This window comes from Oryctolagus cuniculus, chromosome 1 (genome assembly GCF_051225735.1).
Source record: "Oryctolagus cuniculus isolate XC-2025 breed Fujian yellow rabbit chromosome 1, ASM5122573v1, whole genome shotgun sequence".
NCBI lineage: Eukaryota > Metazoa > Chordata > Mammalia > Lagomorpha > Leporidae > Oryctolagus > Oryctolagus cuniculus.
The window spans coordinates 17,999,398-18,012,162 of NC_142867.1; the positions used below are offsets into that span (position 1 = coordinate 17,999,398).

At 49.2% G+C, this 12,765-nt stretch overlaps 1 long non-coding RNA gene across 1 annotated transcript; it reads right to left on the bottom strand.

Moving 5' to 3' along the window:
- Positions 1-3,097: 3,097 nt before the first annotated feature.
- LOC127484892 (uncharacterized) lies at positions 3,098-8,143 on the bottom strand. Its single transcript, XR_007912104.3, has 4 exons — positions 8,119-8,143; positions 7,706-7,859; positions 7,487-7,611; positions 3,098-3,320 (listed from the first exon to the last, which is right to left on the bottom strand). It is a non-coding gene; the product is annotated as an uncharacterized LOC127484892 (long non-coding RNA).
- Positions 8,144-12,765: the final 4,622 nt, after the last annotated feature.

Below are 12,765 nucleotides of genomic sequence, written 5' to 3' on the forward strand. Positions count from 1 at the left end.
TTTACTGGTTGCCCCTCTTCCAGGCCAGCTCTCTGCTGTGGCCAGGGAGTGCAGTGGAGGATGGCCCAAGTGCTTGGGCCCTGCACCCCATGGGAGACCAGGAGAAGCACCTGACTCCTGCCATCGGATCAGCGCGGTGCGCCGGCCACAGCACTCCGGCCGCAGCAGCCATTGGAGGGTGAACCAACAGCAAAGGAAGACCTTTCTCTCTGTCTCTCTCTCTCACTGTCCACTCTGCCTGTCAAAAAACAAATAAATAAATAAGATAAAATAAAATAAAAAGAAAAGATGATCCGGTTGTCTTATGGAGAATGAATTACGGAAAGTGTGAGAAAGGAAGCAAGTGCGGAGGCTTTGAACAGTCAAGGTCAGAGGGCATGTGTCCTGAGCCGGGGGCAGCAGTGTACTGGAGAGACAAAGGGGGACGGCAGATCCATGGATGCTTCTTTTTTTTAAGACATCTGTATTTTTATGAAGTTGATGAACCTTTTCTTTTTTAAAAAAATTTTACTCATTTACTTGAAATTTACTCATTAACTTAGAGTTATAGAGAGAGAGAAAGAGAGACGAGAGAGAGAGATTTTCCATCTGATGATTTACTCCCTAAATGGCTGTAACAACCAGGGCTGGGCCAAAGCCAGAAGCCAGAGGCTTCTTCCAGGTCTCCCACATGGGTGCAGGGGCCCAAGCACTTGGGCCATCTTCTGCTACTTTCCCAGGTGCATTAACAGGGAGCTGGATTGAAAGTGGTGCAGCCTGGACTCGAACCAGTATCCATATGGGATGCCAACACTGCAGTTGGTGGCTTTACCCACCATGCCACAACTCTGGACCCTTATTTATATATTTGAGAGGCAGAATGAGAGAAAGGGAGAAACAGACAGAGAAACATCTACCATCCGGGCTCAGCTAAGCTGAATCCAGGAGACTTCATCAGGTCTCCCAAATGGGCAGCAGGGACCCAAGTCCTTGGGCCATCATCTGCTGCTGTTCCAGGCGCATTAGCAGGCAGCTGAATGGGAAGCAGAGCAACTGGGACTGAAACCAGAACCCTGATATGGGACACCACCTTGGCATCACAAGCAACGGCTTAACCCACTGCATCACGACGCTGTCCCCCTGGGTGTTTCTGGAAGTAGAGCTAACAAGACTAGCCAACCAAGGCTGGCGCCGCAGCTCACTAGGTTAATCCTCTGCCTTGCAGCGCCAGCACACCGGGTTCTAGCCCCGGTTGGGGCGCCAGATTCTGTCCCGGTTGCCCCTCTTCCAGGCCAGCTCTCTGTTGTGGCCCGGGAGTGCAGTGGAGGATGGCCCAAGTGCTTGGGCCCTGCACCCCATGGGAGACCAGGAGAAGCACCTGGCTCCTGCCATCGGATCAGCGCGGTGTGCCGGCCACAGCGCGCCGGCCGCAGCGGCCATTGGAGGGTGAACCAACGGCAAAGGAAGACCTTTCTCTCTCTGTCTCTCTCTCACTGTCCACTCTGCCTGTCAAAAAAAAAAAAAAAAAAAAAAAAAAAAAAAAGACTAGCCAACCAGTTCAGTAGAAGGGACACAGGGCGGTGGATTAGGGGTGCCAAGTTTTAGGCTCATGGCCCTTCTCAACAAGAGTGGTTTGCTTTTTTCCCTTCTAGGTTTTCCCTCCATCTCTACTCTCCACTCTGCTTCTCTTCATCATCACCATTTTCATAGGTAAAGCCACTCACCACCACCACCACCCCCATTTCGGTGGCGCCTTCCTTTTCTGCTCTCTTTAGTCCGAGAATCTCCACTCACTGAACCTCTGCTCCTTGGAGTTCCTTTCTCTTGTAGAAGCTGTGTTCTGTCTCCCGTACCAGGGTACCCCAGCCAGATGTTGGTACAGAACGGCGAGTTCACTATGGGGACAGTTAGAGCCTTGTTCTCTAGTGACACCAAGCAAGGTCACTAACTCATTGGCGCCTTGATCTCAGAACTGAACAGAGGGGTGTGGGTGTATAATGGAATAGATACTGCTTGCAAAGTGCTCAGCCCAGGGCCCGGCACTTCGTAAGTCTGCAGAAAATGATGGATCTGATGATTATGTGCAAGGGGGCTGGGCTGCTTGTGGCTTTGCCTTTGACCAAGGTGCTTTCCCATTCTGAGTCTCAGTTTGCTCATCTGCGAAATGAGCCGCGGGCAGAATTCCGCTCTGAGAGTCTCCATGCTTCGATTTGTTAACACGTTAGGTAACGTTACCCAAGGTGTTTCATTCTCTGTGGTGCTGCAGCGCCCTCTATCGGAGGTACTTTGCCAGCGATTGTTGGAGCCTTAAATCAGCAGATGCAAGCCCAGACCTCCCTCCCTGTGTTCTGGAGACAATATCGTCTAAGAAACATCTCTCCCCACCCAGCTACGAAATATCTTTAAAGAAACAAAGTAGGTACTTTTTGAATTTTAAAATTCTGTCCTTATTTTATTCCTTTTGTAGGACCTTGGAAAAGTTTAAAGTTTTTGTTTATTTTGAGGTAACCCCAGTCTTGGAAAAAAAAATTGAAAGAATACAAGAATTTCCATATGTCTTTCATTCATACCACCAGATGTTAACATTTTACTGTCTTTGCTTATCCATTCTCTCTCTCATATATATTTATATAAACATATGTACAAAGTTTTTGATTATTTGATTGTGATTCACAGAATTAGCTTTTTTTTAAAAAAAGTATTTTCACTTTTATTTGAAAGACAGGGACAGAGTGAGACAGAGACAAAGAGAGAGAGAGAGAGAGAGAGAGAGAGGGAGAGAGAGAGAGAGAGAGAGAGATCTTCTATCCTCTGGTTTACTCCCCAAATGACTTCAACAACCAGGATTCAGCCAGGCCAAAACCAGGAGCCCTGAATTCCATCTGGGTCTCCCAGGCGGTGGCAGGGACCCAACTCCTTAAGCCATCATCTGCTGGCTCCCAGGAAGTGCATGAGCAGGAAGCTGGATTAAAACCAGAGGAGATGGAACTCTGACATGGGATGCACACATCCCAGGAGGTGGCCTAACTGCTAAGTCTGCCCTTTTGTCCCTAAATACCCTACTGATGATAATGTGATATTATTATCACATCTCCAACTTCATTCAAATAATCACCTCTTTTTTTTTTTTTTTTAGATTTTATTTATTTATTTGAGAGGTAGAGTTACAGACAGTGAGAGGGAGAGACAGAGAGAGAGGTCTTCCTTCCGTTGGTTCACTCCCCAGATGGTTGCAATGGCTAGAGCTGTGCTGAACCAAAGCCAGGAGCCAGGTGCTTCTTCGGGGTCTCCCACGCAGGTGCAAGGCCATTTCTACTGCTTTCCCAGGCCACAGCAGAGAGCTGGATTGGAAGTGGAGCAGCCAGGATTAGAACCAGTGTCCATATGGGATGCCGGCATCTCAGGCAAAGGATTAACAACTGAGCCACGGCGTTGACCCCCAAAATAAACATCAGAAGAAAAACCCCACATCCCATTTTACATTCAGTTTTCATGTCTGTTTACTTTACTAGGGAATACTTTCCAAATTTTTCTTTGTCTTTCAAGACATGAGCATTTTTGAAGAATACAGATGAGCTATTTTGTAGAATGTCCCTTGTCTGGATTCATTGCAAGTTCCTAGTGATTAGATTCAGGCCGTACATTTTTAGTACCAATACCTCAAAGGTTTAGCTATTTTTGAATTTTAAAAGAACCAGTATGTGTTTAGAAAAGATATGCAATAATGATGAGGAAATTATTATAGATAATGCTGTATTTGTTTATTTACATAAGCGTCTGGGGAGCTTTTTGAAAAGATTGATGCTCAGGCCCACTGCTAGAAAATTTCATTAAACTGGAATGTTGTTTGATTCAAATATGCAACCAAAGTTGACAGTCATTGATTTCTACTCTGCCTTGCTCCAAAAAGAATATTAGATTAGACGAGTGATGGAGATCCATAAAAATACAGAGGAAAAAAGAAACCAGAGAAAGGAAGAGACTTGCAGCAAGACAAGGAGCCAGGAACTTCTTCCAGGTCTCTCAAGATTGCTTTAATGGGCTACAAACCTGCTGTGCGTTCCAGCGAACGCCACAAGAAGACAGTGGATGTTAAAGACACAGACCTGCGAGCAGGCAATTGGTCCAGCCATTGCGGATGCCTGCAGCTCATACTGGGGGGTCTGGGTTTAAGTCTTGGCTCCCCTGCCTCTTCCAGCTTATGTGCACCATGGGAGGCAGCAGGGATGGCTCAGGTGCTTGGGTCCTTGCCACCGTGTGGGAGTTCCTGATTGAGTTTCCAGGCTCCTGGCTTCAGCCTGGCCCAACCCTCGCTGTTGCAGGCATTCAGGGAATGATCCAGAGGATGGAAAGTCTCTCTCCCTCTCTCTCCTTCTTTCTGTCATTCTTCATTTAAAATAAACAAAAATAAATTAACTGGGCCGGCGCCGCAGCTCACTAGGCTAATCCTCCGCCTTGCGGTGCCAGCACACCGGGTTCTAGTCCTGGTCGGGGCGCCGGATTCTGTCCCGGCTGCCCCTCTTCCAGGCCAGCTCTCTGCTGTGGCCCGGGAGTGCAGTGGAGGATGGCCCAAGTGCTTGGGCCCTGCACCCCATGGGAGACCAGGACAAGTACCTGGCTCCTGCCATCGGATCAGCGCAGTGCGCCGGCTGCAGCGCGCCAGCCGCGGCGGCCATAGGAGGGTGAACCAACGGCAAAGGAAGACCTTTCTCTCTGTCTCTCTCTCTCACTGTCCACTCTGCCTGTCAAAAAAAAAAAAAAAAATTAACTGGGGTTGGTGCTGTGGCGCAGTGGGTTAAAGCCCTGGTCTGCAGTGCCGGCATCCCATATGGGCACCAGTTCTAGTCCTGGCTGCTCCACTTCTGATCTAACTCTCTGTTGTGGCCTGGGAAAGCAGTAAAGGATGACCCAAGTCCTTGGGTCCCTGCACCTACATGGGAGACCTGGAAGAAGTTCCTGGCTCCTGGCTCCTGGCTTTGGATCCACACAGCTCCAACCATTGTGGCCATCTGGGGAGTGAACCAGTGGATGGAAGACCTTCTCTGTCTCTGCCTCTGCCTCTCTGTAGCTCTGCTTTTCAAATAAATTAAAAAAAATCTTTAAAAAATTAAGTAATTTCTAAAGGTAGAGATTCCATTTTAAAACAATATAAAAGGGGCAGGTGTTGTGGCACAGCAGGTTAAGCCACTGTTTGGGGTGCACACATCCCATATTGGAGTGCCTGCAATACACTCCAATCCAGCCTCTGCATCCAATCCAGCTTCCTACTAATGTGCACCCTGGGAGGCAGCAGTAATGGCTCTGGCCTTTGACCTCTGCCATTCATGTGGGAGACCCAGATGGAGTTTCTGGCTCCTGGCTCAACACCAGCTGTTGCTTTTGTGGGGTGAACCATTGAATGGAAACTATTTCTCTCTCTCTCTCTCTTTCTCTGTCACTCTGCCTTTCAAATAAATTTTTGAAAACCCACAATATTTACAAGGTAAAATTATACTTTGTCTAAGAAAAGTCTGAAAAGAAACAAAAAGAAATGACATTGTTGTATCTGAACATTTGGATGAGCATTGGTGTATTTGACATTACCTTTTTCTACTTTTTTTTCTTTCTGTTTCAATTTTTCTTTAAAGAATCTGAGGCCTTGTTATAATTAATGTTTGCAATCAACAGTTTTCATTTGCATAGCTATCGATCTGCAACGCTCACCTAGCTCCTGGCAGATAATAAGCACACGGTAACAGGGACTGTTCAGGGGACATCTGCTCTGTGTGCGGTTCTCGGCCAGGAGCTTTCCATAGATTCCCTTGGAATCCTTGCAGCTCTCTTGGACCCCATTTCACAAGAGAAATAAACTGAGACTCAGAAGATTGAGTCACCTGCCCAAATTCGAACATCTTCAGCTTCAGAGCAAGAACTGCACTTTCACGCCTTACCATTCACTACTAAGTACACTGCTACCTAATTGCTCGGAAAAAAATAAGTACCGTGAAGCCAACTCGGCTAAATTTAGCTGCTTTGCGTGTTGCTTGTTAAAGGTTATTTTCCACGTCGGGTAAATGTCTAACATGAAAAATGCCTGACCATGCTTTGGTTAGTAACTTTCCACCAATACACAGCCAGGTACTTGCTCCCCAAAAAGCAAATGCACAAAATAGGTGACAGGAGCCAGGCACTGTTCTGTAATTTCACTTTTACAAGAAGGATTTTAAAACGTGATGCAATATTCTGAAACTTTTATATAGAGTAGGTTCATTCTTCCACAGGGACTCGAAGAATGTCTTTTTCTTTCTTTCTTTCTTTCTCATGCATCTTGACCAAAAATTTCTGCTAAAACTGATCTGTCTAAGAGGCTCAGGAGCAGGGAAATAGAATCTAAAGGTCTGGATTGATTTAGTGTCCTTGAGTTTTAATTGCTTTCATTCTTAGGAAAAAGAATGAGGGTATGAGGGCCATCACCGTGGGCTGCCGGACGGCAGGACCGGGGTTGGGAGTCCTGGGTTTTGGGGAACTCACTTCCCCTCTCCGGGTTTTTAACTCCCTATTCATAAAATGAAGGGATCAGTCCAGACAATCTCTAAGGAAACTTCCATGCCAAAAATTCCTGATTACTGGGTTATCCTGCATTGTTCTGATTCCCGGGAATCTACCCAACAGCTCAGGGGCAGCGGCTCCCAGGACAGACAGAGTGGCGCTGGGATGGTGCCACCCACAGACGGCATTGTTAGACAACACACCACAAGGCAACCACGGCCACCACCTCCCCGTCAACCCTCCATTCACTGTTGTCAGCCCCGGCCAGAGCCAGGAGGGCGCAGAGAGAAGAGAGGGACGACAAAGGAAACACAGCAACCAGAGCTGAAGAAGGGGAGGAGGGAAGCAGGGAGGAAGAAGAGAAGGAGAGTGGGTCCCCCGGCCCCAGCCCCGGCCCCCTCCCCCACCAAAAGCAAAGCAATTGTAATTAAAGAAGTAGAAGGAAAAAGAGAGGAGAAGGGCAGGAAGGAAGTGAAGGAGAAAGATGCTCCGTGCTGCTAAAATAAAATCTGTATATTCCCCCACCCCCAGGATTTATTTGTTTGTTTGTTTGTTTATTTGACATGCAGAGCGATAGAGGGAAAGACGGAGAAAGAGAGATCTTCCATCTGCTGGTTCATTTCCCAAATGGCTGCGAAGCCAGGAGCCGGGAACTCCATCCGGGTCTCCCACGTGGGTTGGCAGGGACCCAAGCACTTGGGCCATCTTCTGCTGCTTTCCCAGGCGCACTAACAGGGAGCTGGTTTGGAACCTGAGCAGCCAGGACTGAAATCAGGGCTCACACATGGGATGGCAGCATCGTAAGCAGCAGCTTACCCTGCTATGCCCCAACCCCGACCCCGGACATTGGTATCTTAACTACTAGGTCAAATGCCCATCTCCACCCTTCCCACGTGAGCAAGAACCTTTGCTTTGCCTTGTTTCCTTCTAGATATCAACTCCCAGAACAAGCACATAGTTAAATGCTTAAAACACGTACTTTTGAGTAAATGTAGAAGAAACAGTAAGCTCCAGTCTCTCAGGGGACCTCCTCCATATTTACGGGTCCGTGTCTTGGTCTGCAATGTGACAGAATCCCCTGTCCCCATGGATTCCTGATGTTTACTATTGGTGCAGAAAAATGATGCAATTAAAATAAAAGACTTATTTATTTGAAAGGCAAAGTTGAGAGAGAGAGAGAGAGAGAGAGAGATCTTACATCCACTGGTTCATTCCACAAATGACCACAACAGCTGGGGTTGGGCCAGGCCAAAGCCAAGAGCCAAGATCTTCATCCGGGTCTCCCATGTGGATTCAGGAGCCCACGTACTTGGGTCATCCTCTACTGCTTCCGCAGGTGCATTACCAGGGAGCTGGATAGGAAGCAGAGCAGCCGGAATGAGTACTGGTACCCATATGGGATTCCGGCATTCAGACAGCTGCTTAACCTCTGTGCTACATGCTGGCCACAGTGATGCATTTTCTTAAAAAAAAATTTTTTTTTCCAACTAGAGGAAAACCAGTTTAAAATTTGCCCAGACTCCTGCAGGTCTGTCCCCAGCCCCAGATATAGACCCTCCAGCGCAGCCCAGTCCAACAGAAATAAATGCAAACCACATGCACAAACTTAACTTCTCTGGTAGCCACATTCAAAAAGCTGAAGGAGGCCGGCACCTCAACTCACTAGGCTAATCCTCTGCCTTGCGGCGCCGGCACACCGGGTTCTAGTCCTGGTTGGGGCGCCGGATTCTGTCCTGGTTGCCCCTCTTCCAGGCCAGCTCTCTGCTGTGGCCAGGGAGTGCAGTGGAGGATGGCCCAAGTGCTTGGGCCCTGCACCCCATGGGAGACCAGGAGAAGCACCTGGCTCCTGCCTTCGGATCAGCGCAGTACGCCGGCCGTGGCGGCCATTGGAGGGTGAACCAACGGCAAAGGAAGACCTTTCTCTCTGTCTCTCTCTCTCACTGTCCACTCTGCCTGTCAAAAAAAAAAAAAAAAAAAAAAAAGCTGAAGGAAAAACATATGAAATTTATTTTAATAATACATTTTTATTTATGCATGTTCAAAATATTATCAGTTCAACAAGTAATCACCATAAAAAGCATTAATCAGGGGCTGTGGCATGGTGGGTAAAGCCGCTGCCTGCAGTGCTGGCATCCCATATGGGTGCTGGTTTGAGTCTCAGCTCCTCCACTTCTGTTCCAGCTCTCTGCTATGGCCTGGGAAAGAGTAGAAGATGGCCCAAGTGCTTGGGCCCCTGCACCTGCATGGGAGACCCAAAGAAGCTTCTGGCTCCTGGTTTCCAATCGGCCCAGCTCCAGCCATCATGACCATTTGGAGAGTGAACTAGAGGATGGAAGACACCTCTCTCTCTCTTTCTCTCTCTCGCTCTCTCCCTGCCTCTCTGTAACTCTGCCTTTCAAATAAATAAATAAATCTTTAAAAAAAAGTAGTAATGAGATATTTTATATTCTTTTTCATACAAGGACCTTGAAATGCAAGATGTGTTTTGTACTTGCATCCCATCTCCACTTGCACAAGCCACATTTCAAGAGCTCAAGAGCCACATGTGTCGAGTGGCTACTGCGTCTGGCAGCACAACTCTGGAGGAGTAAGTGTGGGGGTGATGGATGGTGCCAAGGCAGCAACTTTGCACCCCTGAAGAAGGAGTTGATAGAAAACCTTACATCATCAGTGGTAGCTCCAGGAGCCACTTCCCTGGACCCCTTCCCAAGGCCGCCTGAGGCTCCAGGTTTCCCCAGGAGCTAGAGTTTCTTGCTCCTTTCAGGTCTCTTCCATTTGAGGGCTTCTTCCTCTTTCACGCCCTAGAGAACCAGCCTCCCTGTGTGCAGGAAGTATCAGCCTCCCCGCCCACGAGAGGAATGCCAGAGGCCAGCGCCTCTCTCCCAAGAGAATGGCATGCACTCATGGGTTCCTCTTCTGCAGAGAGGAACTGCGGGCCCAGCCCCAAACTACCAAGGAGGAGGGAATGAGACTTTCAGCTGGAATTTTCTGTTCTCTTGTTTCCAGGGGGAAAAAAAAAAAAAAAAACTGGAGCAATGTGGGCTCCCTCTCGTACAAGAGAAGCAAGTTGGTCAGTTCCCAGGGTGAGGCTGCTTGAACCTCTGCCCGCCTTCTCCTCCAGTGCTTCTTCCCTCCCCTCCCCTCCCCGAAGGCTCGCCCACGTGCGCCTGTTCAGCATCTGCTGTCTGGTCAGCTTCGGTCCCGGCCGGCCGTGCCATCTCCAAGGCTCCCACTCGCTGACCTTATTTATCTCACCCTCCCTTCGACCCCGCATGCTCCTCTCTGCCTTTTCCTCCTCCCCACCGCTGTGGTTTCGTGATGATTTCCCCTTTGCTCAATCACTCTGGTAGAACAGGACCCAAAATAGAAGACCAGAGAGCGCCGACGGGGATGAGAGAGGGCCGCTGGAGCCGCTTCAAGCGCCCGCAGACAGTGCGCTAACAGCCGCCCGTCTCCTGCGCCCCGCCAGCTCGCTTGATCTGGACAGTGTCACCTTACAGGTCTCTCATTCCACAGCCAACACGTGTGGGGGGTGGGGGAGTGGGGGAGGGGCCCACATGGGCAAGGTTCTACAGTGCAGGGCTCCGGAGAGAGGCAGAGGGGGGTATATGCGCCAAGGCTCCAGCCCCCAAAAGACCTTGTTGGAAACAAAAGATGATGATGCCTGCTCTTCCCCTAAGACCTTAAGCCGGGCTGTGAGAAGAGATTTCCTGGACGAGGAGCATTTGAGCTGGGCCTTGAAGGCTGAGGGTTTCCAGAGGCCCAAGCAATGAGGAAGTAGGCGCCTTGAGGGTGGAGAGGACAGCAGGGCAAGGTGTGCCGAGGTGGGCGTGCAAGAGACACCCACGTGGCACAGGCTGCCGCCTAATTGGCTGTTCTGGGGCTGGACAGCCCGTTCCACCAAGTTTGTCATCTTGGCCTTGAGCAGCAAGAAGGATTGCCAGTTCCAGGCCCAGGTTTCCCCACTCGGAGGCTCCAGGGTCTGAGAGCACCTGACTTAGGCGGCGGTGGGGAGTAAGCGGGCAGGACGGAGGGCCCACCTGGACCCTGTGGCTGCCATAGCAGTCCTTGGTAGCAGCAACCAGAGTCTCTGTTTCGGCAGCCTGCAGGCCGCTTCGAGGAGAGGAAAGCCCTGATGATAGGCTTTGACGACCAGGGCCCAGGCCCTCCAGGAGCTGCCCAGGGCCACTCCACCCCACTGGCCTTTGTCCAACAGGGCAAGGGGCAGCTCTCCTCTTGATGGAGAGTTGAAGACATTTCCTCTTTTGCAAAAGCAGAATTTTAAACAGAGAGGGGAAAGGAAAAGAAAGTGTCCCCAAACGTCCCCCCAGCAAAGTGATTCCTGATATTTGGGCAGCTGATTGGTGGGGAAGGTCTGAACAGAGATTCTCAGGCCTGGCTTTGTTTTTATCCCAAGCACAGTCCAGCTAATCCAAGAAAGGCCATTTACCCAGGAGTTCCCATCTCAATGGCACCTGTCCTGGGTTGGCTGTTTTGTTTTCCCCACAGAGCTTCTCTCTGCCAGAAACGCTCCAGCTCATTCATCTGACCTCCTTTTTTTTTTTTTTTTTTAAGATATATTAATTTATTTGAAAGGCAGAGTTACGGGGGTGAGGCGGTGTCTTCCATCCGCTGGTTCACTCCCCAAATGACTGCAAAGGTCAGAGCTGAACAGATCCAAAGCCAGGAGACAGGAGCTTCTTTGGGTCTCCCACGTGGGTGCAGGGGTCCAAGGACTTGGGCCATCTTCTACTGCTTTCCCAAGTCACAGAGAGCCAGATCAAAGAGGAGCAGCCAGGACTTGAACTGGCGTCCATATGGGATGCTGGCACTGCAGGCGGCAGCTTTACCCACTACGCCATAGCACCAGCCCCTCATCTGAGCTCCTGATGGTTGGTCTCCTCTCAGGGCATTCAAGTGGGCTGCATCCCTAGAGATCGGGGGATGCTGTTCACGGCTGAATGTCCAGTGTTTGGCAGTGGTGTTGGCATGAAGTGGGCACTCCGTGAGTATTTGTCCAAACCCAGAGGGCCAAGTGGCAATGTCTATCAAACACACAAATGCAGGCACCCCATTGTTGCAGTTGATTTCTCAACAATGTTGCAGTGGATTTGTTTCTGAGAGGAGGAGCGTGGTGGGGGCAAGAGGCTCGGAATCACCACACAGACCCCGGGAGTCGGGTGAAAGCAGGCCTGAGGGGAGCAGCCCACAGACTCATTTGAGTTAGTACAACAGCTTATATAGCCAAGACCAGCCAATCCGGTCAAGGGGCAGTCTATGCCCCAACCAATCACAGCCTGTTGCCAGGCAGGCTCTTGTTGCCAGGCAGTTTCTGTTGTCAGCGGCCATCTTGGCATGAGCTTTTCACTTCATTCCAGCACACCCCATGACTCAGATTGACTTTGCATGAGGACGTGGTGACAAACCTGGCTGACAATCCCCTAGGTGAACTAAGAGAAGCTCTGAATTTCAGCCTTCCAAGATATTCGTGATCCCCCTGTTCATAACAACCACAGCCTGGAAGGACCTAACTCTCCACCTGCTTAAGTAAATTAGGACACAGTTATGCAATATGGATATTGTGTGCACCTGTAAAAGAACAAGGAAGCTCTTAGGAACTGATCCAGAAAGAGTTCCCAGATGTATTGAGTGGAAAAAAAAAAAAAAAAAGATATGGAACAGTAGTAAGGCAAGCTGTCACTGGCAAAACGAGAGAAGGAAGAGCACACATTCACCTGTTCATGCAGACATTTCTGCCAGTATTCAAAAACCAGCTAGGTTCCATGGACTGTCAGCAGGGAGGGGAGCTTAGTGAAGATTCTCTTTTTAACACAAACCATTTTGTAATTTTTGAGTTTTGAACTATAAGAATATATTACTTTCTCAAAAATAAATCCAACTGTTTGGGTGTTTGGCTCAGTGATGAGAAGGGCTAAGACACTTGCCACCCACATCAGAGGTCCCAGGTTTGTGTCCCAACTCCAGCTACCACTCCAGCTTCCTGCTAAGGCACACCCTGCGAGGCAGCAAGGGATGACACAAGCAGTTCATCCTTGTCACCCATGTAGGAGGCTGGATGGAGGTCCCACCTCCTCGTTTCAGCCTGGCCCAGCCCAGTCTGTTGTAGGCCTTTGGGGAGGAACCAGCAGGTGGAAGGCCTCGCTCGCTTGCTCTCTATTATCTGTTTAATATTTCAAATAACAATAATTTTAAAAATTCCATTAAACCCACAAATTTAAATAAATTATAACATATTTA